At 44.2% G+C, this 25,904-nt stretch overlaps 6 non-coding genes across 6 annotated transcripts; all 6 read left to right on the forward strand.

Moving 5' to 3' along the window:
* Positions 1-13,541: 13,541 nt before the first annotated feature.
* Positions 13,542-13,613, forward strand: trnah-gug (transfer RNA histidin (anticodon GUG)). The gene has a single exon. It is a non-coding gene; the product is annotated as a tRNA-His (tRNA).
* A 310-nt stretch (positions 13,614-13,923) lies between these two features.
* Positions 13,924-13,995, forward strand: trnag-ucc (transfer RNA glycine (anticodon UCC)). Its single transcript has one exon. It is a non-coding gene; the product is annotated as a tRNA-Gly (tRNA).
* Positions 13,996-15,961: 1,966 nt separating this feature from the next.
* trnah-gug (transfer RNA histidin (anticodon GUG)) lies at positions 15,962-16,033 on the forward strand. The gene has a single exon. It is a non-coding gene; the product is annotated as a tRNA-His (tRNA).
* Positions 16,034-16,343: 310 nt separating this feature from the next.
* Positions 16,344-16,415, forward strand: trnag-ucc (transfer RNA glycine (anticodon UCC)). The gene has a single exon. It is a non-coding gene; the product is annotated as a tRNA-Gly (tRNA).
* A 5,694-nt stretch (positions 16,416-22,109) lies between these two features.
* On the forward strand, positions 22,110-22,181 carry trnah-gug (transfer RNA histidin (anticodon GUG)). Its single transcript has one exon. It is a non-coding gene; the product is annotated as a tRNA-His (tRNA).
* Positions 22,182-22,491: 310 nt separating this feature from the next.
* On the forward strand, positions 22,492-22,563 carry trnag-ucc (transfer RNA glycine (anticodon UCC)). The gene has a single exon. It is a non-coding gene; the product is annotated as a tRNA-Gly (tRNA).
* The last annotated feature ends 3,341 nt before the right edge of the window (positions 22,564-25,904 follow it).

The raw sequence follows: 25,904 nt of genomic DNA on the forward strand, positions 1-25,904 counted from the left end.
ATGCGCCAGGGAGGCAAAATAAGCTGATCCCTGGAGCCAGCATTACACTTCAGCCATTAACACCAGACAGAAGGATATCTACATCATCATATGGAAGGAAACATAAATGGATGGAGACGCATATGGATCACATTAGTTTACTGTAAAGCTACGTCTTAGTTGGTGCTTATCTTGGCGAGAGCCGAGTTCAAATCAGCATGAGGTTTTAACATCTACTCTCGTGTAATGGAAATCATGAAGATCTGGATACGTCCATTGACTGCTGTGAATAGTGCAGCTGGCAACAAGGGAAAGACCTTGTGACAGCCTGGAGAGACAGCTGACAGGAGGAAAGAGACCCCATTGGGGCTGGTAAGGGTTAGCTACCCTTGTCGGCAGTATCCAGCTCTGTGTTTACAGGATGCTGGAGACACCCGCCCAAGGCTTCTAAGAAATTAAAGAGAAAAATACCCCTAGAGTCTGCGAGAGCGGGGGCGGAAGATGACTCAACGTTGGACAACACGGTTAACGACTTAGGAACGGAAACGGATATGAGTATGGAGAGTACTTCACAAAAGACTAGTTCAAGATCTGCAGTTAACAAAGACATGGAACTCCAGGTTTGTGTCTGCGGCTGGAGCAAGGCGACAACGGTCAGGGGTTTGAAGATTCATCAAGGGAGAATGAAATGCTTGAGGGAGAAGGGACAAGGGCCTCGCATTGATCAGTACTTCTTACGAAGTCAGTCAAGTCAGTCGAATGAAATCCAGCGACAGGAAGCAAACCACAGTTCGCAGGATATCAGCACCCCTGTCATAGATGTGAGGAGGACTTGCATGGACACAGTTAGTGATGAACCTAATGATCCTTGTGAACCCGGTCAGACAAACCAGCATAAGAGAGAAAAGAACCTCAACGGGCACAAGCCTGGAGTTAAATGGCCAAGAGCTTGTGAGAAAACTGCATGGGACACAGTAAACACAGATCTCTGCGTTGCATTGGAAAGATTAAGTGGAACAGTTGAAAAGAAGCTGGATAAATTTGGGGACATCATCTACGCATATGGAAGTGAGAGGTTTGGAGTTGAAAAAAGGAAGGAAAAAGTACAAACTATTCCTGGAAAGTCTAGACGGCAGCAGGAGATTGAACGCTTAGTTAGAGAAAGGAGACAGCTGAGGAACCAATGGAGAAGAGCAGAACAAAGTCAGAAGGAGGGACTCAATCTCTTACAAAGGGTCATAAAAGATAAGCTTGCAACATTGCGCAGAGCTGAGCGCCTACGGAAACGCTACAAAAAGAAGGAGCGTGCGAGAGCTAACTTTTATAAAGACCCATTCAAATTTGTAAAGAAGTTATTCACCAGTGAGAAGAATGGCACACTAAAAGCATCTAAGGTTGAGCTGGAGAGATATTTGGAGGAAACACATACAGATTCAAAAAGGCAGGAGCCTATGTCAATTCCGTCAGACATCCCACCTATCAATCCACCAGAATACCAAATGGAGGACTGTGCACCTAAGTGGAAAGAAATAGAGCAAGCTGTGAAAAAAGCAAGGGCTTCATCATCTCCAGGGCCTAATGGAGTTCCGTACAGAGTGTACAAGAGAGTGCTTCAGGAGTTCTACGAATTTTGTGGAAATTGATGAAAGTGGCATGGGAAAAACAGGTTGTACCAAGAGCATGGCGCCGAGCAGGTGGAGTCTTTATACCTAAAGAAAAAGATTCTACAAGCATCAGTCAGTTCCGTCCCATTTCCCTATTAAACATAGAAGGCAAGATTTTCTTCAGCATTATTGCTCAGAGATTGTCAGCTTACCTATTAAAGAACTGACCAGCATGGAAGAGGGGGTCTTGGTTTCAGTTCAACTCCTCCTACATGGCACAAGGCGGCCCCAGCTCAAAGAAGGAAGCTGGTAGTCAACGAGGTGCAAAAGCAGGAGGAGAGGATGAGGTGTATAAAGGCCATTTCCCAGGCCAAGCAGGGAGAATGGAAACTGTGGTATGCTCAACTAGCCACTGAAGCGGAACAGCGAGGATGGAGAGTTCGGGTTTACCCAGTGGAAGTGGGTTGTCAAGGATTTGTGGCACACTCTACAACCCGGTTTCTCAGAGACGTCGGATTCAGTGGCCAAGAGTTGCGACGCACAGTGAAGAACTTATCTGAAGCAGCAGAGAGGAGCAGCAACTGGCTGTGGTTGAGACGGAAAGATTCTGGCTGGGGACAGGTAAGTAAGCTGGGCTGAGTTGAGTGGGGGACGGATGGGGGGTGATGCTGGGATGCCAGAATCACCGTCAAGCCCTCTTGAGGTGTCGTGGGCTAGTCGACGAAACACTGAGGATGGAAGGTGCCCACTTGAAAACCCCAGAGATGTACCCTACTTAGCTCAATCCAGACGGTTGTCATGCTGATGCGCTGGGGAGGCCGCACTTTGGTTGATCCCCGGAGCCAGCATCGCAGCCGTTGTGTGTGCTGATGCGCCAGGGAGGCAAAATAAGCTGATCCCTGGAGCCAGCATTACACTTCAGCCATTAACACCAGACAGAAGGATATCTACATCATCATATGGAAGGAAACATAAATGGATGGAGACGCATATGGATCACATTAGTTTACTGTAAAGCTACGTCTTAGTTGGTGCTTATCTTGGCGAGAGCCGAGTTCAAATCAGCATGAGGTTTTAACATCTACTCTCGTGTAATGGAAATCATGAAGATCTGGATACGTCCATTGACTGCTGTGAATAGTGCAGCTGGCAACAAGGGAAAGACCTTGTGACAGCCTGGAGAGACAGCTGACAGGAGGAAAGAGACCCCATTGGGGCTGGTAAGGGTTAGCTACCCTTGTCGGCAGTATCCAGCTCTGTGTTTACAGGATGCTGGAGACACCCGCCCAAGGCTTCTAAGAAATTAAAGAGAAAAATACCCCTAGAGTCTGCGAGAGCGGGGGCGGAAGATGACTCAACGTTGGACAACACGGTTAACGACTTAGGAACGGAAACGGATATGAGTATGGAGAGTACTTCACAAAAGACTAGTTCAAGATCTGCAGTTAACAAAGACATGGAACTCCAGGTTTGTGTCTGCGGCTGGAGCAAGGCGACAACGGTCAGGGGTTTGAAGATTCATCAAGGGAGAATGAAATGCTTGAGGGAGAAGGGACAAGGGCCTCGCATTGATCAGTACTTCTTACGAAGTCAGTCAAGTCAGTCGAATGAAATCCAGCGACAGGAAGCAAACCACAGTTCGCAGGATATCAGCACCCCTGTCATAGATGTGAGGAGGACTTGCATGGACACAGTTAGTGATGAACCTAATGATCCTTGTGAACCCGGTCAGACAAACCAGCATAAGAGAGAAAAGAACCTCAACGGGCACAAGCCTGGAGTTAAATGGCCAAGAGCTTGTGAGAAAACTGCATGGGACACAGTAAACACAGATCTCTGCGTTGCATTGGAAAGATTAAGTGGAACAGTTGAAAAGAAGCTGGATAAATTTGGGGACATCATCTACGCATATGGAAGTGAGAGGTTTGGAGTTGAAAAAAGGAAGGAAAAAGTACAAACTATTCCTGGAAAGTCTAGACGGCAGCAGGAGATTGAACGCTTAGTTAGAGAAAGGAGACAGCTGAGGAACCAATGGAGAAGAGCAGAACAAAGTCAGAAGGAGGGACTCAATCTCTTACAAAGGGTCATAAAAGATAAGCTTGCAACATTGCGCAGAGCTGAGCGCCTACGGAAACGCTACAAAAAGAAGGAGCGTGCGAGAGCTAACTTTTATAAAGACCCATTCAAATTTGTAAAGAAGTTATTCACCAGTGAGAAGAATGGCACACTAAAAGCATCTAAGGTTGAGCTGGAGAGATATTTGGAGGAAACACATACAGATTCAAAAAGGCAGGAGCCTATGTCAATTCCGTCAGACATCCCACCTATCAATCCACCAGAATACCAAATGGAGGACTGTGCACCTAAGTGGAAAGAAATAGAGCAAGCTGTGAAAAAAGCAAGGGCTTCATCATCTCCAGGGCCTAATGGAGTTCCGTACAGAGTGTACAAGAGTGCTTCAGGAGTTCTACGAATTTTGTGGAAATTGATGAAAGTGGCATGGGAAAAACAGGTTGTACCAAGAGCATGGCGCCGAGCAGGTGGAGTCTTTATACCTAAAGAAAAAGATTCTACAAGCATCAGTCAGTTCCGTCCCATTTCCCTATTAAACATAGAAGGCAAGATTTTCTTCAGCATTATTGCTCAGAGATTGTCAGCTTACCTATTAAAGAACTGCTTCATTGACACTTCAATACAAAAAGCGGGCATTCCAGGTTTCCCAGGTTGCTTAGAACACATCAATGTGATCTGGCAACAAATTCAATCAGCTAAAAAGGAGAGGAAGGAGCTCCATGTGACATTCCTGGATTTGGCTAATGCATATGGTTCAGTGCCACATGAACTACTTTGGGCAGCATTTGATTTTTTCAGTGTACCGATGACAATAACAAATTTAGTGAAAGCCTATTTTGGAGATTTGCAATTCAGTTTTTCAACTCAAGAATTCAGCACTACATGGCAATGCCTAGAGGTTGGAATAATGGCAGGATGCACCATTTCTCCACTGGCTTTTACCATGGCAATGGAAGTAATCATTAGGGCATCAAAATGGGTAGTAGGAGGAGAGCGCTTGGCTTCTGGAATGCGACTACCACCAATTCGAGCATACATGGATGACATGACAACCATGACTACAACAGTAGCCTGCACTAATCGATTATTGGGCAAATTAACCAATAACATTGAATGGGCACGAATGCAATTCAAGCCCACTAAATCAAGGAGCATCTCTATAATTAAAGGCAAAGTAGTAGATAAAACATTCTTCATTAATGGTGAGGCAATACCAACAGTGTCTGAGAAGCCAGTGAAGAGTCTTGGGAGATGGTACGACGGGGATCTAAAGGACACAGTTCGTGTGGGAGAAGTTAGACAACAAGCAGTGGAAGGGTTGAAGAGCATAGACAGCTGCGCTCTACCAGGTAAACTAAAACTCTGGTGCTTTCAGTTTGGTCTACTGCCGAGGTTGCTGTGGCCACTGACTGTGTACGAGGTTTCTTTGACAACAGTAGAGAAGCTGGAAGCTTTAATCAGTTCATACATCAGGAAATGGTTGGGAGTTCCACGCTGCCTCAGCAGAGTGGGACTTTATGGTAAAGGAATACTGCAGCTACCAGTCTCTGCTCTAACCGAGGAGTTTAAGTGCGCCAAGGTCAGACTGGAAATGACATTAGTAGAGTCACACGATAAATGCGTAAGGGAGGCAGCACCTGTGTTGAAAACTGGAAGAAAGTGGGTGGCAAAGAAAGCTGTGGAAGATGCAAAGGCTGCCCTTCGAATTGGTGATATCATGGGGCAAGTTCAGCATGGAAGAGGGGGTCTTGGTTTCAGTTCAACTCCTCCTACATGGCACAAGGCGGCCCCAGCTCAAAGAAGGAAGCTGGTAGTCAACGAGGTGCAAAAGCAGGAGGAGAGGATGAGGTGTATAAAGGCCATTTCCCAGGCCAAGCAGGGAGAATGGATGAGATGGGAGAGTGTGGAACAACGCAAGATTGGCTGGCAAGACCTATGGTCAATGGAACAGAGCAGGATCAGTTTCCTCATCAGGTCAACATATGATGTTCTCCCATCACCACAGAACCTAAACCTCTGGGTAGGAGAGGATCCCTCATGTCCTTTGTGTTCATCACCTGCAACATTAAGGCACATTTTGACAGGATGTAAGGTGGCTCTTAGCCAAGGACGGTTTACTTGGCGCCATGACCAGGTGCTGCGATGTTTGGCCTTAGCATTGGAAGACAAGCGTAACATGACCAATAAGTTGCCACCTGTTCCATCAAAACATTACACACAAAAGACAACATTCCTCCGCCCAGGAGAGCAACCACCAAGAAAAGGTGTTAAAACCAATCCTCGCCCAGGACAACTGGAAGCTGCTAGAGACTGGAATATGCTTGCAGATGTTGGTCAACGGCTTATTTTTCCACCTGAGATTGCCACCACTAACCTTCGACCAGATATTGTCTTGTGGTCTGGATCAGCACGCCTTGTTCACCTGGTAGAGTTAACAGTGCCATGGGAGGACGCTGTAGATGAGGCGTAGAGAGGAAGAAACTGCGGTATGCTCAACTAGCCACTGAAGCGGAACAGCGAGGATGGAGAGTTTGGGTTTACCCAGTGGAAGTGGGTTGTCGAGGATTTGTGGCACACTCTACAACCCGGTTTCTCAGAGACGTCGGATTCAGTGGCCAAGAGTTGCGTCGCACAGTGAAGAACTTATCTGAAGCAGCAGAGAGGAGCAGCAACTGGCTGTGGTTGAGACGGAAAGATTCTGGCTGGGGACAGGTAAGTAAGCTGGGCTGAGTTGAGTGGGGGACGGAGGGGGGTGATGCTGGGACGCCAGAATCACCGTCGAGCCCTCTTGAGGTGTTGTGGGCTAGTCGACGAAACACTGAGGATGGAAGGTGCCCACTTGAAAACCCCAGAGATGTACCCTACTTAGCTCAATCCAGACGGTTGTCATGCTGATGCGCTGGGGAGGCCGCACTTTGGTTGATCCCCGGAGCCAGCATCGCAGCCGTTGTGTGTGCTGATGCGCCAGGGAGGCAAAATAAGCTGATCCCTGGAGCCAGCATTACACTTCAGCCATTAACACCAGACAGAAGGATATCTACATCATCATATGGAAGGAAACGTAAATGGATGGAGACGCATATGGATCACATTAGTTTACTGTAAAGCTACGTCTTAGTTGGTGCTTATCTTGGCGAGAGCCGAGTTCAAATCAGCATGAAGTTTTAACATCTACTCTCGTGTAATGGAAATCATGAAGATCTGGATACGTCCAGTGACTGCTGTGAATAGTGCAGCTGGCAACAAGGGAAAGACCTTGTGACAGCCTGGAGAGACAGCTGACAGGAGGAAAGAGACCCCATTGGGGCTGGTAAGGGTTAGCTACCCTTGTCGGCAGTATCCAGCTCTGTGTTTACAGGATGCTGGAGACACCCGCCCAAGGCTTCTAAGAAATTAAAGAGAAAAATACCCCTAGAGTCTGCGAGAGCGGGGGCGGAAGATGACTCAACGTTGGACAACACGGTTAACGACTTAGGAACGGAAACGGATATGAGTATGGAGAGTACTTCACAAAAGACTAGTTCAAGATCTGCAGTTAACAAAGACATGGAACTCCAGGTTTGTGTCTGCGGCTGGAGCAAGGCGACAACGGTCAGGGGTTTGAAGATTCATCAAGGGAGAATGAAATGCTTGAGGGAGAAGGGACAAGGGCCTCGCATTGATCAGTACTTCTTACGAAGTCAGTCAAGTCAGTCGAATGAAATCCAGCGACAGGAAGCAAACCACAGTTCGCAGGATATCAGCACCCCTGTCATAGATGTGAGGAGGACTTGCATGGACACAGTTAGTGATGAACCTAATGATCCTTGTGAACCCGGTCAGGCAAACCAGCATAAGAGAGAAAAGAACCTCAACGGGCACAAGCCTGGAGTTAAATGGCCAAGAGCTTGTGAGAAAACTGCATGGGACACAGTAAACACAGATCTCTGCGTTGCATTGGAAAGATTAAGTGGAACAGTTGAAAAGAAGCTGGATAAATTTGGGGACATCATCTACGCATATGGAAGTGAGAGGTTTGGAGTTGAAAAAAGGAAGGAAAAAGTACAAACTATTCCTGGAAAGTCTAGACGGCAGCAGGAGATTGAACGCTTAGTTAGAGAAAGGAGACAGCTGAGGAACCAATGGAGAAGAGCAGAACAAAGTCAGAAGGAGGGACTCAATCTCTTACAAAGGGTCATAAAAGATAAGCTTGCAACATTGCGCAGAGCTGAGCGCCTACGGAAACGCTACAAAAAGAAGGAGCGTGCGAGAGCTAACTTTTATAAAGACCCATTCAAATTTGTAAAGAAGTTATTCACCAGTGAGAAGAATGGCACACTAAAAGCATCTAAGGTTGAGCTGGAGAGATATTTGGAGGAAACACATACAGATTCAAAAAGGCAGGAGCCTATGTCAATTCCGTCAGACATCCCACCTATCAATCCACCAGAATACCAAATGGAGGACTGTGCACCTAAGTGGAAAGAAATAGAGCAAGCTGTGAAAAAAGCAAGGGCTTCATCATCTCCAGGGCCTAATGGAGTTCCGTACAGAGTGTACAAGAGTGCTTCAGGAGTTCTACGAATTTTGTGGAAATTGATGAAAGTGGCATGGGAAAAACAGGTTGTACCAAGAGCATGGCGCCGAGCAGGTGGAGTCTTTATACCTAAAGAAAAAGATTCTACAAGCATCAGTCAGTTCCGTCCCATTTCCCTATTAAACGTAGAAGGCAAGATTTTCTTCAGCATTATTGCTCAGAGATTGTCAGCTTACCTATTAAAGAACTGACCAGCATGGAAGAGGGGGTCTTGGTTTCAGTTCAACTCCTCCTACATGGCACAAGGCGGCCCCAGCTCAAAGAAGGAAGCTGGTAGTCAACGAGGTGCAAAAGCAGGAGGAGAGGATGAGGTGTATAAAGGCCATTTCCCAGGCCAAGCAGGGAGAATGGAAACTGTGGTATGCTCAACTAGCCACTGAAGCGGAACAGCGAGGATGGAGAGTTCGGGTTTACCCAGTGGAAGTGGGTTGTCAAGGATTTGTGGCACACTCTACAACCCGGTTTCTCAGAGACGTCGGATTCAGTGGCCAAGAGTTGCGACGCACAGTGAAGAACTTATCTGAAGCAGCAGAGAGGAGCAGCAACTGGCTGTGGTTGAGACGGAAAGATTCTGGCTGGGGACAGGTAAGTAAGCTGGGCTGAGTTGAGTGGGGGACGGAGGGGGGTGATGCTGGGATGCCAGAATCACCGTCAAGCCCTCTTGAGGTGTCGTGGGCTAGTCGACGAAACACTGAGGATGGAAGGTGCCCACTTGAAAACCCCAGAGATGTACCCTACTTAGCTCAATCCAGACGGTTGTCATGCTGATGCGCTGGGGAGGCCGCACTTTGGTTGATCCCCGGAGCCAGCATCGCAGCCGTTGTGTGTGCTGATGCGCCAGGGAGGCAAAATAAGCTGATCCCTGGAGCCAGCATTACACTTCAGCCATTAACACCAGACAGAAGGATATCTACATCATCATATGGAAGGAAACATAAATGGATGGAGACGCATATGGATCACATTAGTTTACTGTAAAGCTACGTCTTAGTTGGTGCTTATCTTGGCGAGAGCCGAGTTCAAATCAGCATGAGGTTTTAACATCTACTCTCGTGTAATGGAAATCATGAAGATCTGGATACGTCCATTGACTGCTGTGAATAGTGCAGCTGGCAACAAGGGAAAGACCTTGTGACAGCCTGGAGAGACAGCTGACAGGAGGAAAGAGACCCCATTGGGGCTGGTAAGGGTTAGCTACCCTTGTCGGCAGTATCCAGCTCTGTGTTTACAGGATGCTGGAGACACCCGCCCAAGGCTTCTAAGAAATTAAAGAGAAAAATACCCCTAGAGTCTGCGAGAGCGGGGGCGGAAGATGACTCAACGTTGGACAACACGGTTAACGACTTAGGAACGGAAACGGATATGAGTATGGAGAGTACTTCACAAAAGACTAGTTCAAGATCTGCAGTTAACAAAGACATGGAACTCCAGGTTTGTGTCTGCGGCTGGAGCAAGGCGACAACGGTCAGGGGTTTGAAGATTCATCAAGGGAGAATGAAATGCTTGAGGGAGAAGGGACAAGGGCCTCGCATTGATCAGTACTTCTTACGAAGTCAGTCAAGTCAGTCGAATGAAATCCAGCGACAGGAAGCAAACCACAGTTCGCAGGATATCAGCACCCCTGTCATAGATGTGAGGAGGACTTGCATGGACACAGTTAGTGATGAACCTAATGATCCTTGTGAACCCGGTCAGACAAACCAGCATAAGAGAGAAAAGAACCTCAACGGGCACAAGCCTGGAGTTAAATGGCCAAGAGCTTGTGAGAAAACTGCATGGGACACAGTAAACACAGATCTCTGCGTTGCATTGGAAAGATTAAGTGGAACAGTTGAAAAGAAGCTGGATAAATTTGGGGACATCATCTACGCATATGGAAGTGAGAGGTTTGGAGTTGAAAAAAGGAAGGAAAAAGTACAAACTATTCCTGGAAAGTCTAGACGGCAGCAGGAGATTGAACGCTTAGTTAGAGAAAGGAGACAGCTGAGGAACCAATGGAGAAGAGCAGAACAAAGTCAGAAGGAGGGACTCAATCTCTTACAAAGGGTCATAAAAGATAAGCTTGCAACATTGCGCAGAGCTGAGCGCCTACGGAAACGCTACAAAAAGAAGGAGCGTGCGAGAGCTAACTTTTATAAAGACCCATTCAAATTTGTAAAGAAGTTATTCACCAGTGAGAAGAATGGCACACTAAAAGCATCTAAGGTTGAGCTGGAGAGATATTTGGAGGAAACACATACAGATTCAAAAAGGCAGGAGCCTATGTCAATTCCGTCAGACATCCCACCTATCAATCCACCAGAATACCAAATGGAGGACTGTGCACCTAAGTGGAAAGAAATAGAGCAAGCTGTGAAAAAAGCAAGGGCTTCATCATCTCCAGGGCCTAATGGAGTTCCGTACAGAGTGTACAAGAGTGCTTCAGGAGTTCTACGAATTTTGTGGAAATTGATGAAAGTGGCATGGGAAAAACAGGTTGTACCAAGAGCATGGCGCCGAGCAGGTGGAGTCTTTATACCTAAAGAAAAAGATTCTACAAGCATCAGTCAGTTCCGTCCCATTTCCCTATTAAACGTAGAAGGCAAGATTTTCTTCAGCATTATTGCTCAGAGATTGTCAGCTTACCTATTAAAGAACTGCTTCATTGACACTTCAATACAAAAAGCGGGCATTCCAGGTTTCCCAGGTTGCTTAGAACACATCAATGTGATCTGGCAACAAATTCAATCAGCTAAAAAGGAGAGGAAGGAGCTCCATGTGACATTCCTGGATTTGGCTAATGCATATGGTTCAGTGCCACATGAACTACTTTGGGCAGCATTTGATTTTTTCAGTGTACCGATGACAATAACAAATTTAGTGAAAGCCTATTTTGGAGATTTGCAATTCAGTTTTTCAACTTCAGAATTCAGCACTACATGGCAATGCCTAGAGGTTGGAATAATGGCAGGATGCACCATTTCTCCACTGGCTTTTACCATGGCAATGGAAGTAATCATTAGGGCATCAAAATGGGTAGTAGGAGGAGAGCGCTTGGCTTCTGGAATGCGACTACCACCAATTCGAGCATACATGGATGACATGACAACCATGACTACAACAGTAGCCTGCACTAATCGATTATTGGGCAAATTAACCAATAACATTGAATGGGCACGAATGCAATTCAAGCCCACTAAATCAAGGAGCATCTCTATAATTAAAGGCAAAGTAGTAGATAAAACATTCTTCATTAATGGTGAGGCAATACCAACAGTGTCTGAGAAGCCAGTGAAGAGTCTTGGGAGATGGTACGACGGGGATCTAAAGGACACAGTTCGTGTGGGAGAAGTTAGACAACAAGCAGTGGAAGGGTTGAAGAGCATAGACAGCTGCGCTCTACCAGGTAAACTAAAACTCTGGTGCTTTCAGTTTGGTCTACTGCCGAGGTTGCTGTGGCCACTGACTGTGTACGAGGTTTCTTTGACAACAGTAGAGAAGCTGGAAGCTTTAATCAGTTCATACATCAGGAAATGGTTGGGAGTTCCACGCTGCCTCAGCAGAGTGGGACTTTATGGTAAAGGAATACTGCAGCTACCAGTCTCTGCTCTAACCGAGGAGTTTAAGTGCGCCAAGGTCAGACTGGAAATGACATTAGTAGAGTCACGCGATAAATGCGTAAGGGAGGCAGCACCTGTGTTGAAAACTGGAAGAAAGTGGGCGGCAAAGAAAGCTGTGGAAGATGCAAAGGCTGCCCTTCGAATTGGTGATATCATGGGGCAAGTTCAGCATGGAAGAGGGGGTCTTGGTTTCAGTTCAACTCCTCCTACATGGCACAAGGCGGCCCCAGCTCAAAGAAGGAAGCTGGTAGTCAACGAGGTGCAAAAGCAGGAGGAGAGGATGAGGTGTATAAAGGACATTTCCCAGGCCAAGCAGGGAGAATGGAAACTGTGGTATGCTCAACTAGCCACTGAAGCGGAACAGCGAGGATGGAGAGTTCGGGTTTACCCAGTGGAAGTGGGTTGTCGAGGATTTGTGGCACACTCTACAACCCGGTTTCTCAGAGACGTCGGATTCAGTGGCCAAGAGTTGCGTCGCACAGTGAAGAACTTATCTGAAGCAGCAGAGAGGAGCAGCAACTGGCTGTGGTTGAGACGGAAAGATTCTGGCTGGGGACAGGTAAGTAAGCTGGGCTGAGTTGAGTGGGGGACGGAGGGGGGTGATGCTGGGACGCCAGAATCACCGTCGAGCCCTCTTGAGGTGTCGTGGGCTAGTCGACGAAACACTGAGGATGGAAGGTGCCCACTTGAAAACCCCAGAGATGTACCCTACTTAGCTCAATCCAGACGGTTGTCATGCTGATGCGCTGGGGAGGCCGCACTTTGGTTGATCCCCGGAGCCAGCATCGCAGCCGTTGTGTGTGCTGATGCGCCAGGGAGGCAAAATAAGCTGATCCCTGGAGCCAGCATTACACTTCAGCCATTAACACCAGACAGAAGGATATCTACATCATCATATGGAAGGAAACGTAAATGGATGGAGACGCATATGGATCACATTAGTTTACTGTAAAGCTACGTCTTAGTTGGTGCTTATCTTGGCGAGAGCCGAGTTCAAATCAGCATGAAGTTTTAACATCTACTCTCGTGTAATGGAAATCACTATAAGAAACTGCTAGATTAAGAGTTTGTTTAATTGTATATCTCTATATGTATCTACTAGACAATTGTTAGATGGTGAAGTGAAAGTGGAATTGTCATATTGTTTACATTGTTGTTAATGTGCTTGAGATTTTGAAAACAATTATTAATTAAAACTTGTAAAGATTATTTTTGGAGTATGATTGCTTGATTTCTCCTGGATAAAAGAGTTTGTGTGGGAACCAACCACTCGAGGTCCTTGTCCTCAATAAACACACGGTGGTGTAGTGAAAATAACATAAATTTCGCTATCTGTATATAAAGACCTGCTACACTTCAATACTACTGCCGCTACTCGGACACCACACACGGAATCATTGTAAACACACCGCCATAGCACAGGCTGCCGACCAGCCATACCGCCGCCGTCACGAGAGCCTCCCGTTCCCTTACATCCTGCTTCCTATTCCGCTCCCCCTTGTCTTTAAAACCAGAATTTGAAATGAGCCAGGTAAAGGGGAATCATCCTCTGATTGGCGCAGGGAAAGAAACGAAAGATTCTAAAAATGAAAATAGCCTAATTAAAACAATAAAACAAAACACATAGCAGCGACCTGCTGCAATTGTTCTGCCGTGTGTGTAGCACGGAGTGCCCAGCTGACAAAACAAACACAAGCTTCTCGGTAGTTCGCCGTGATCGTATAGTGGTTAGTACTTTGCGTTGTGGCCGCAACAACCCCGGTTCGAATCCGGGTCACGGCAGGTGCAATCCTCACACGGCAGAGAAGCTTGTTCTTTTTTTTCACACGCCATCTTCATGGCATTCACCTTTTTGAAAGAAAATAGTATACAATAATTGCTTCATCGTGTTAGTACAGACATAATGCACACCAGCCTGCTGTGTATGAAATAATAATTACAGAAATAATCAATCTATAAACACCATAAAAATCTCCCACAAACACCAGTCACTGTATTAACGCTTATCGAGTAGAGGCAAGACGGGACCTGTCCCAGCAGCCAACGTTACAGTGGCTTAATTCAATCTTTGAAGGTGATTTTGAGAACGGAGGCGTTGGTGGTATAGTGGTGAGCATAGCTGCCTTCCAAGCAGTTGACCCGGGTTCGATTCCCGGCCAACGCAAGTCTTTTTTGAACTTTTTCATTTAACATTGGAATAAAGCGTAATACATTCCCCAACTAATTTGCCTTACTGGTTAATAGTCTTAAAAGCATAACTTTGAAAGTATCACTGTGAGTTATAATGATCTGTGAGGTGATATTAGTCACTACATTAAGCCCCATCAAACGAATGTGTTCATTTGGAATCATGCATTGATAATGCGTTGTCGGGAAAACTGCAAATATGTATGGAAGCGTGAGTTGAATGATTAATCACATTCTAAGGATTGATATGGTCCTGTTGTTCGTCAAGCCACATAACAATGGCGTTGCAGTTACATGCGCTGCAAAATCAAATATTTAAAATTAAACAACCATCTGATAAAATTTACTGCAGCAGGATTGTTTTAGACACACATGGGCGCATGAAAAAAATCAAACATATGTTACCAAAATAGTCATTGCTGTATGATGTACAGCAACTGTGAAATGAATGGTTTTATAATCTGTTATGTGAGACTTCTGTTGGATTTTTAAGCATTTGATTCCCTGTGTACACAAAGATGGCAGTCCTGATTTAACGAGTGGGCAAGCAGAGCTCTCGGTGACTGATTTTTCAGTCTTTTTCAGTCACGTGATTGAGCGCCTTCCCGGCAATGCATCGTAATTAGAAAAGTGGAATGCAAGATATTGAACACGGACACATCCGGGATTTGAACCCGGGAACTCGCGCACCCGAAGCAAGAATCATACCCCTAGATTAAACAGCCAAATGCTGGCGCCGATTTGGTTCCACGAGCTTCCAAAGAAGCGTAGACCTAGATGCTCTGTATTGAGGAATTAGTGTCACCTTGCTGTGTGCCTGTTAGGGGCAGTCTGATTTGCTTTACCTGGCGGCTAGCATTTCTATGGGCATCGAGAGGTGGTCGCTATAAATGAGGAAACTTGTTAAGATAGGATTTAGTTTCGATATGCATACATACACATAAAAAATAAACAAAACAAAACTGTGTTTCGTTGTTTTGCAAAGGGATGCACTGCAATTTGTTATATTTTATTTTATTCTTGCGAGCACGCAGCTGTTTTATATATTCATTTTAAATAGATTGGGGGAAATTGGACTGTGTACTTTACAAATGTAATCTAGATTGTAACGAGACCATTCAAGTGCTGACGTTGTTGTCTACTTTGTATGTACCACAAAAAGAACAGATTTGCTGAACTGGTTAATTAACCTTACTATAAAAAACTGATAGATCCAAGTATTTTATATAAACTGCAATACTATAATATGTGGTAACTAGTTGAATTAACTTCACTATAAGAAACTGCTAGATTAAGAGTTTGTTTAATTGTATCATCTCTATATGTATCTACTAGACAATTGTTAGATGGTGAAGTGAAAGTGGAATTGTCATATTGTTTACATTGTTGTTAATGTGCTTGAGATTTTGAAAACAATTATTAATTAAAACTTGTAAAGATTATTTTTGGAGAATGATTGCTTGATTTCTCCTGGATAAAAGAGTTTGTGCGGGAACCAACCACTCGAGGTCCTTGTCCTCAATAAACACACGGTGGCGTAGTGAAAATAACATAAATTTCGCTATCTGTATATAAAGACCTGCTACACTTCAATACTACTGCCGCTACTCGGACACCACACACGGAATCATTGTAAACACACCGCCATAGCACAGGCTGCCGACCAGCCATACCGCCGCCGTCACGAGAGCCTCCCGTTCCCTTACATCCTGCTTCCTATTCCGCTCCCCCTTGTCTTTAAAACCAGCCTTTGAAATGAGCCAGGTAAAGGGGAATCATCCTCTGATTGGCGCAGGGAAAGAAACGAAAGATTCTTAAAATGAAAGTAGCCTAATTAAAACAATAAAACAAAACACATAGCAGCGACCTGCTGCAATTGTTCTGCCGTGTGTGTAGCACGGAGTGCCCAGCTGACAAAACAAACACAAGCTTCTCGGTAGTTCGCCGTGATCGTATAGTGGTTAGTACTTTGCGTTGTGGCCGCAACAACCCCGGTTCGAATCCGGGTCACGGCAGGTGCAATCCTCACACGGCAGAGAAGCTTGTTCTTTTTTTTCACACGCCATCTTCATGGCATTCACCTTTTTGAAAGAAAATAGTATACAATAATTGCTTCATCGTGTTAGTACAGGCATAATGCACACCAGCCTGCTGTGTATGAAATAATAATTACAGAAATAATCAATCTATAAACACCATAAAAATCTCCCACAAACACCAGTCACTGTATTAACGCTTATCGAGTAGAGGCAAGACGGGACCTGTCCCAGCAGCCAACGTTACAGTGGCTTAATTCAATCTTTGAAGGTGATTTTGAGAACGGAGGCGTTGGTGGTATAGTGGTGAGCATAGCTGCCTTCCAAGCAGTTGACCCGGGTTCGATTCCCGGCCAACGCAAGTCTTTTTTGAACTTTTTCATTTAACATTGGAATAAAGCGTAATACATTCCCCAACTAATTTGCCTTACTGGTTAATAGTCTTAAAAGCATAACTTTGAAAGTATCACTGTGAGTTATAATGATCTGTGAGGTGATATTAGTCACTACATTAAGCCCCATCAAACGAATGTGTTCATTTGGAATCATGCATTGATAATGCGTTGTCGGGAAAACTGCAAATATGTATGGAAGCGTGAGTTGAATGATTAATCACATTCTAAGGATTGATATGGTCCTGTTGTTCGTCCTGCCACATAACAATGGCGTTGCAGTTACATGCGCTGCAAAATCAAATATTTAAAATTAAACAACCATCTGATAAAACTTACTGCAGCCGGATTGTTTTAGACACACATGGGCGCATGAAAAAAATCAAACATATGTTACCAAAATAGTCATTGCTGTATGATTATTATTATTATTATTATTTATTTCGTAGCAGACGCCCTTATCCAGGGCGACTTACAATCGCAAGCAAATACAAATACATTCAAGTGTTACAATATTAGTCATACAATAAGAACAAGAAATACAATAATTCTCAAGTGTGACAAACCACAATTCAATAATACAGCAGATAATAGTGAAAGTTACATCAGGATATGATTAAATAGTGATAGTTACATCAGGATATGATTATGATCTACAGCAGCTGTGAAATGAATGGTTTTATAATCTGTTATGTGAGACTTCTGTTGAATTTTTAAGCATTTGATTCCCTGTGTACACAAAGGTGGCAGTCATGATTTAACGAGTGGGCAAGCAGAGCTCTTGGTGACTGATTTTTCAGTCTTTTTCAGTCACGTGATTGAGCGCCTTCCCGGCAATGCACCGTAATTAGAAAAGTGGAATGCAAGATATTGAACACGGACACATCCGGGATTTGATCCCGGGAACTCGCGCACCCGAAGCAAGAATCATACCCCTAGATTAAACAGCCAAATGCTGGCGGCGATTTGGTTCCACAAGCTTCCAAAGAAGCGTAGTCCTAGATGCTCAATATTGAGGAATTAGTGTCACCTTGCTGTGTGCCTGTTAGGGGCCGTCTGATTTGCTTTACCTGGCGGCTAGCATTTCTATGGGCATCGAGAGGTGGTCGCTATAAATGAGGAAACTTGTTAAGATAGGATTTAGTTTCGATATGCATACATACATATAAAAAATAAACAAAACAAAACTGTGTTTCGTTGTTTTGCAAAGGGATGCACTGCAATTTGTTATATTTTATTTTATTCTTGCGAGCACGCAGCTGTTTTATATATTCATTTTAAATAGATTGGGGCTAAATTGGTACTGTGTACTTTACAAATGTAATCTAGATTGTAACGAGACCATTCAAGTGCTGACGTTGTTGTCTACTTTGTATGTACCACAAAAAGAACAGATTTGCTGAACTGGTTAATTAACCTTACTATAAATAACTGATAGATCCAAGTATTTTATATAAACTGCAATACTATAATATGTGGTAACTAGTTGAATTAACTTCACTATAAGAAACTGCTAGATTAAGAGTTTGTTTAATTGTATCATCTCTATATGTACCTACTAGACAATTGTTAGATGGTGAAGTGAAAGTGGAATTGTCATATTGTTTACATTGTTGTTAATGTGCTTGAGATTTTGAAAACAAGATTTCCATTACACGAGAGTAGATGTTAAAACTTCATGCTGATTTGAACTCGGCTCTCGCCAAGATAAGCACCAACTAAGACGTAGCTTTACAGTAAACTAATGTGATCCATATGTGTCTCCATCCATTTACGTTTCCTTCCATATGATGATGTAGATATCCTTCTGTCTGGTGTTAATGGCTGAAGTGTAATGCTGGCTCCAGGGATCAGCTTATTTTGCCTCCCTGGCGCATCAGCACACACAACGGCTGCGATGCTGGCTCCGGGGATCAACCAAAGTGCGGCCTCCCCAGCGCATCAGCATGACAACCGTCTGGATTGAGCTAAGTAGGGTACATCTCTGGGGTTTTCAAGTGGGCACCTTCCATCCTCAGTGTTTCGTCGACTAGCCCACGACACCTCAAGAGGGCTCGACGGTGATTCTGGCGTCCCAGCATCACCCCCCTCCGTCCCCCACTCAACTCAGCCCAGCTTACTTACCTGTCCCCAGCCAGAATCTTTCCGTCTCAACCACAGCCAGTTGCTGCTCCTCTCTGCTGCTTCAGATAAGTTCTTCACTGTGCGACGCAACTCTTGGCCACTGAATCCGACGTCTCTGAGAAACCGGGTTGTAGAGTGTGCCACAAATCCTCGACAACCCACTTCCACTGGGTAAACCCGAACTCTCCATCCTCGCTGTTCCGCTTCAGTGGCTAGTTGAGCATACCGCAGTTTCTTCCTCTCATACGCCTCATCTACAGCATCCTCCCATGGCACTGTTAACTCTACCAGGTGAACAAGGCGTGCTGATCCAGACCACAAGACAATATCTGGTCGAAGGTTAGTGGTGGCAATCTCAGGTGGAAAAATAAGCCGTTGACCAACATCTGCCAGCATATTCCAGTCTCTAGCAGCTTCCAGTTGTCCTGGGCGAGGATTGGTTTTAACACCTTTTCTTGGTGGTTGCTCTCCTGGGCGGAGGAATGTTGTCTTTTGTGTGTAATGTTTTGATGGAACAGGTGGCAACTTATTGGTCATGTTACGCTTGTCTTCCAATGCTAAGGCCAAACATTGCAGCACCTGGTCATGGCGCCAAGTAAACCGTCTAAATTAAAACTTGTAAAGATTATTTTTGGAGTATGATTGCTTTATTTCTCCTGGATAAAAGAGTTTGTGCGGGAACCAACCACTCGAGGTCCTTGTCCTCAATAAACACAAGGTGGCGTAGTGAAAATAACATAAATTTCGCTATCTGTATATAAAGACCTGCTACACTTCAATACTACTGCCGCTACTCGGACACCACACACGGAATCATTGTAAACACACCGCCATAGCACAGGCTGCCGACCAGCCATACCGCCGCCGTCACGAGAGCCTCCCGTTCCCTTACATCCTGCTTCCTATTCCGCTCCCCCTTGTCTTTAAAACCAGCCTTTGAAATGAGCCAGGTAAAGGGGAATCATCCTCTGATTGGCGCAGGGAAAGAAACGAAAGATTCTAAAAATGAATGTAGCCTAATTAAAACAATAAAACAAAACACATAGCAGCGACCTGCTGCAATTGTTCTGCCGTGTGTGTAGCACGGAGTGCCCAGCTAACAAAACAAACACGAGCTTCTCGGTAGTTCGCCGTGATCGTATAGTGGTTAGTACTTTGCGTTGTGGCCGCAACAACCCGGGTTCGAATCCGGGTCACGGCAGGTGCAATCCTCACACGGCAGAGAAGCTTGTTCTTTTTTTTCACACGCCATCTTCATGGCATGCACCTTTTTGAAAGAAAATAGAATACAATAATTGCTTCATCGTGTTAGTACAGGCATGATGCACACCAGCCTGCTGTGTATGAAATAATAATTACAGAAATAATCAATCTATAAACACCATAAAAATCTCCCACAAACACCAGTCGCTGTATTAACGCTTATCGAGTAGAGGCAAGACGGGACCTGTCCCAGCAGCCAACGTTACAGTGGCTTAATTCAATCTTTGAAGGTGATTTCGAGAACGGAGGCGTTGGTGGTATAGTGGTGAGCATAACTGCCTTCCAAGCAGTTGACCCGGGTTCCCGGCCAACGCAAGTCTTTTTTGAACTTTTTCATTTAACATTGGAAGAAAGCGTAATACATTCCCCAACTAATTTGCCTTTCTGGTTAATAGTCTTAAAAGCATAACTTTGAAAGTATCACTGTGAGATATAATGATCTGTGAGGTGATATTAGTCACTACATTAAGCCCCATCAAACGAATGTGTTCATTTGGAATCATGCATTGATAATGCGTTGTCGTGAAAACTGCAAATATGTATGGAAGCGTGAGTTGAATGATTAATCACATTCTAAGGATTGATATGGTCCTGTTGTTCGTCAAGCCACATAACAATGGCGTTGCAGTTACATGCGCTGCAAAATCAAATATTTAAAATTAAACAACCATCTGATAAAATTTACTGCAGCAGGATTGTTTTAGACACACATGGGCGCATGAAAAAAATCAAACATATGTTACCAAAATAGTCATTGCTGTATGATGTACAGCAACTGTGAAATGAATGGTTTTATAATCTGTTAGACTTCTGTTGGATTTTTAAGCATTTGATTCCCTGTGTACACAAAGATGGCAGTCCTGATTTAACGAGTGGGCAAGCAGAGCTCTCGGTGACTGATTTTTCAGTCTTTTTCAGTCACGTGATTGAGCGCCTTCCCGGCAATGCATCGTAATTAGAAAAGTGGAATGCAAGATATTGAACACGGACACATCCGGGATTTGAACCCGGGAACTCGCGCACCCGAAGCAAGAATCATACCCCTAGATTAAACAGCCAAATGCTGGCGCCGATTTGGTTCCACGAGCTTCCAAAGAAGCGTAGACCTAGATGCTCTGTATTGAGGAATTAGTGTCACCTTGCTGTGTGCCTGTTAGGGGCAGTCTGATTTGCTTTACCTGGCGGCTAGCATTTCTATGGGCATCGAGAGGTGGTCGCTATAAATGAGGAAACTTGTTAAGATAGGATTTAGTTTCGATATGCATACATACACATAAAAAATAAACAAAACAAAACTGTGTTTCGTTGTTTTGCAAAGGGATGCACTGCAATTTGTTATATTTTATTTTATTCTTGCGAGCACGCAGCTGTTTTATATATTCATTTTAAATAGATTGGGGGAAATTGGACTGTGTACTTTACAAATGTAATCTAGATTGTAACGAGACCATTCAAGTGCTGACGTTGTTGTCTACTTTGTATGTACCACAAAAAGAACAGATTTGCTGAACTGGTTAATTAACCTTACTATAAAAAACTGATAGATCCAAGTATTTTATATAAACTGCAATACTATAATATGTGGTAACTAGTTGAATTAACTTCACTATAAGAAACTGCTAGATTAAGAGTTTGTTTAATTGTATCATCTCTATATGTATCTACTAGACAATTGTTAGATGGTGAAGTGAAAGTGGAATTGTCATATTGTTTACATTGTTGTTAATGTGCTTGAGATTTTGAAAACAATTATTAATTAAAACTTGTAAAGATTATTTTTGGAGAATGATTGCTTGATTTCTCCTGGATAAAAGAGTTTGTGCGGGAACCAACCACTCGAGGTCCTTGTCCTCAATAAACACACGGTGGCGTAGTGAAAATAACATAAATTTCGCTATCTGTATATAAAGACCTGCTACACTTCAATACTACTGCCGCTACTCGGACACCACACACGGAATCATTGTAAACACACCGCCATAGCACAGGCTGCCGACCAGCCATACCGCCGCCGTCACGAGAGCCTCCCGTTCCCTTACATCCTGCTTCCTATTCCGCTCCCCCTTGTCTTTAAAACCAGCCTTTGAAATGAGCCAGGTAAAGGGGAATCATCCTCTGATTGGCGCAGGGAAAGAAACGAAAGATTCTTAAAATGAAAGTAGCCTAATTAAAACAATAAAACAAAACACATAGCAGCGACCTGCTGCAATTGTTCTGCCGTGTGTGTAGCACGGAGTGCCCAGCTGACAAAACAAACACAAGCTTCTCGGTAGTTCGCCGTGATCGTATAGTGGTTAGTACTTTGCGTTGTGGCCGCAACAACCCCGGTTCGAATCCGGGTCACGGCAGGTGCAATCCTCACACGGCAGAGAAGCTTGTTCTTTTTTTTCACACGCCATCTTCATGGCATTCACCTTTTTGAAAGAAAATAGTATACAATAATTGCTTCATCGTGTTAGTACAGGCATAATGCACACCAGCCTGCTGTGTATGAAATAATAATTACAGAAATAATCAATCTATAAACACCATAAAAATCTCCCACAAACACCAGTCACTGTATTAACGCTTATCGAGTAGAGGCAAGACGGGACCTGTCCCAGCAGCCAACGTTACAGTGGCTTAATTCAATCTTTGAAGGTGATTTTGAGAACGGAGGCGTTGGTGGTATAGTGGTGAGCATAGCTGCCTTCCAAGCAGTTGACCCGGGTTCGATTCCCGGCCAACGCAAGTCTTTTTTGAACTTTTTCATTTAACATTGGAATAAAGCGTAATACATTCCCCAACTAATTTGCCTTACTGGTTAATAGTCTTAAAAGCATAACTTTGAAAGTATCACTGTGAGTTATAATGATCTGTGAGGTGATATTAGTCACTACATTAAGCCCCATCAAACGAATGTGTTCATTTGGAATCATGCATTGATAATGCGTTGTCGGGAAAACTGCAAATATGTATGGAAGCGTGAGTTGAATGATTAATCACATTCTAAGGATTGATATGGTCCTGTTGTTCGTCCTGCCACATAACAATGGCGTTGCAGTTACATGCGCTGCAAAATCAAATATTTAAAATTAAACAACCATCTGATAAAACTTACTGCAGCCGGATTGTTTTAGACACACATGGGCGCATGAAAAAAATCAAACATATGTTACCAAAATAGTCATTGCTGTATGATTATTATTATTATTATTATTTATTTCGTAGCAGACGCCCTTATCCAGGGCGACTTACAATCGCAAGCAAATACAAATACATTCAAGTGTTACAATATTAGTCATACAATAAGAACAAGAAATACAATAATTCTCAAGTGTGACAAACCACAATTCAATAATACAGCAGATAATAGTGAAAGTTACATCAGGATATGATTAAATAGTGATAGTTACATCAGGATATGATTATGATCTACAGCAGCTGTGAAATGAATGGTTTTATAATCTGTTATGTGAGACTTCTGTTGAATTTTTAAGCATTTGATTCCCTGTGTACACAAAGGTGGCAGTCATGATTTAACGAGTGGGCAAGCAGAGCTCTTGGTGACTGATTTTTCAGTCTTTTTCAGTCACGTGATTGAGCGCCTTCCCGGCAATGCACCGTAATTAGAAAAGTGGAATGCAAGATATTGAACACGGACACATCCGGGATTTGATCCCGGGAACTCGCGCACCCGAAGCAAGAATCATACCCCTAGATTAAACAGCCAAATGCTGGCGGCGATTTGGTTCCACAAGCTTCCAAAGAAGCGTAGTCCTAGATGCTCAATATTGAGGAATTAGTGTCACCTTGCTGTGTGCCTGTTAGGGGCCGTCTGATTTGCTTTACCTGGCGGCTAGCATTTCTATGGGCATCGAGAGGTGGTCGCTATAAATGAGGAAACTTGTTAAGATAGGATTTAGTTTCGATATGCATACATACATATAAAAAATAAACAAAACAAAACTGTGTTTCGTTGTTTTGCAAAGGGATGCACTGCAATTTGTTATATTTTATTTTATTCTTGCGAGCACGCAGCTGTTTTATATATTCATTTTAAATAGATTGGGGCTAAATTGGTACTGTGTACTTTACAAATGTAATCTAGATTGTAACGAGACCATTCAAGTGCTGACGTTGTTGTCTACTTTGTATGTACCACAAAAAGAACAGATTTGCTGAACTGGTTAATTAACCTTACTATAAATAACTGATAGATCCAAGTATTTTATATAAACTGCAATACTATAATATGTGGTAACTAGTTGAATTAACTTCACTATAAGAAACTGCTAGATTAAGAGTTTGTTTAATTGTATCATCTCTATATGTACCTACTAGACAATTGTTAGATGGTGAAGTGAAAGTGGAATTGTCATATTGTTTACATTGTTGTTAATGTGCTTGAGATTTTGAAAACAAGATTTCCATTACACGAGAGTAGATGTTAAAACTTCATGCTGATTTGAACTCGGCTCTCGCCAAGATAAGCACCAACTAAGACGTAGCTTTACAGTAAACTAATGTGATCCATATGTGTCTCCATCCATTTACGTTTCCTTCCATATGATGATGTAGATATCCTTCTGTCTGGTGTTAATGGCTGAAGTGTAATGCTGGCTCCAGGGATCAGCTTATTTTGCCTCCCTGGCGCATCAGCACACACAACGGCTGCGATGCTGGCTCCGGGGATCAACCAAAGTGCGGCCTCCCCAGCGCATCAGCATGACAACCGTCTGGATTGAGCTAAGTAGGGTACATCTCTGGGGTTTTCAAGTGGGCACCTTCCATCCTCAGTGTTTCGTCGACTAGCCCACGACACCTCAAGAGGGCTCGACGGTGATTCTGGCGTCCCAGCATCACCCCCCTCCGTCCCCCACTCAACTCAGCCCAGCTTACTTACCTGTCCCCAGCCAGAATCTTTCCGTCTCAACCACAGCCAGTTGCTGCTCCTCTCTGCTGCTTCAGATAAGTTCTTCACTGTGCGACGCAACTCTTGGCCACTGAATCCGACGTCTCTGAGAAACCGGGTTGTAGAGTGTGCCACAAATCCTCGACAACCCACTTCCACTGGGTAAACCCGAACTCTCCATCCTCGCTGTTCCGCTTCAGTGGCTAGTTGAGCATACCGCAGTTTCTTCCTCTCATACGCCTCATCTACAGCATCCTCCCATGGCACTGTTAACTCTACCAGGTGAACAAGGCGTGCTGATCCAGACCACAAGACAATATCTGGTCGAAGGTTAGTGGTGGCAATCTCAGGTGGAAAAATAAGCCGTTGACCAACATCTGCCAGCATATTCCAGTCTCTAGCAGCTTCCAGTTGTCCTGGGCGAGGATTGGTTTTAACACCTTTTCTTGGTGGTTGCTCTCCTGGGCGGAGGAATGTTGTCTTTTGTGTGTAATGTTTTGATGGAACAGGTGGCAACTTATTGGTCATGTTACGCTTGTCTTCCAATGCTAAGGCCAAACATTGCAGCACCTGGTCATGGCGCCAAGTAAACCGTCTAAATTAAAACTTGTAAAGATTATTTTTGGAGTATGATTGCTTTATTTCTCCTGGATAAAAGAGTTTGTGCGGGAACCAACCACTCGAGGTCCTTGTCCTCAATAAACACAAGGTGGCGTAGTGAAAATAACATAAATTTCGCTATCTGTATATAAAGACCTGCTACACTTCAATACTACTGCCGCTACTCGGACACCACACACGGAATCATTGTAAACACACCGCCATAGCACAGGCTGCCGACCAGCCATACCGCCGCCGTCACGAGAGCCTCCCGTTCCCTTACATCCTGCTTCCTATTCCGCTCCCCCTTGTCTTTAAAACCAGCCTTTGAAATGAGCCAGGTAAAGGGGAATCATCCTCTGATTGGCGCAGGGAAAGAAACGAAAGATTCTAAAAATGAATGTAGCCTAATTAAAACAATAAAACAAAACACATAGCAGCGACCTGCTGCAATTGTTCTGCCGTGTGTGTAGCACGGAGTGCCCAGCTAACAAAACAAACACGAGCTTCTCGGTAGTTCGCCGTGATCGTATAGTGGTTAGTACTTTGCGTTGTGGCCGCAACAACCCGGGTTCGA

Source organism: Acipenser ruthenus, chromosome 50, assembly GCF_902713425.1.
Source record: "Acipenser ruthenus chromosome 50, fAciRut3.2 maternal haplotype, whole genome shotgun sequence".
Classification (NCBI taxonomy): domain Eukaryota; kingdom Metazoa; phylum Chordata; class Actinopteri; order Acipenseriformes; family Acipenseridae; genus Acipenser; species Acipenser ruthenus.